Genomic DNA, 704 nt, shown 5'->3' with positions numbered 1-704 from the left:
AGCATTGTTTAGATCATTTGTACCAGAGAGGAAAGAACTGAGAAGCCAATAAATTGCAGCTGCTTTTAAAAAGGAGCTGAAAATCAATAATAAATTATTGTTTTCTATAGCAGTTTAGGTTCCTTATGTGTCCCCTCTGACATGTGGATGTAGCTATAAATTAATTTAGTTTTAGACTGTAAAAAACCTAGCTTTCTCTGGACTGACTCTCTGACATGCATTAGAGATATAAAAATAGCATACCTTGGCAGAATAGCTTTCGAGGAGTGCCGAACACTGCAACTTATTTTTATAGTTTAATGAGATATAGGCCCATACTTCCAGAGGGAGACACAGTGAGCAGAACACTCTATAATTTACTGCAGTAAAATGATCAGGATTCATGGTGTCTATAAAACATGAAAAACATTCTTCATTCCTCACCAATTAGATCATAGTTACAACTCTCGGCTCCTTTGAGCTTAAAAGAAAATTCTAACTGCTAGACATAAATGAATGCTGTGGTTAAATTAAGGCCTTCAACAGCCCAAACAGGCTTGAAAGAAATGCCTTCTGGATGTTATTAACATGCATATTTAAGTGCTATTTTTAAAATTTAACTGCAAGCCATAGCAAGCAAAAATGTTTATAATAGCTATTTCAAAATTGAAGCATTAATTTGAAAAGCATTTTCATTGCTGTTAATTTCTTCCCAATAATTTTAT

This window comes from Corvus hawaiiensis, chromosome Z, assembly GCF_020740725.1.
Source record: "Corvus hawaiiensis isolate bCorHaw1 chromosome Z, bCorHaw1.pri.cur, whole genome shotgun sequence".
In the NCBI taxonomy this organism is placed as follows: domain Eukaryota; kingdom Metazoa; phylum Chordata; class Aves; order Passeriformes; family Corvidae; genus Corvus; species Corvus hawaiiensis.
The sequence above is the reverse complement of the archived record's forward strand: the minus strand, read 5'-3'. Positions refer to the sequence as shown.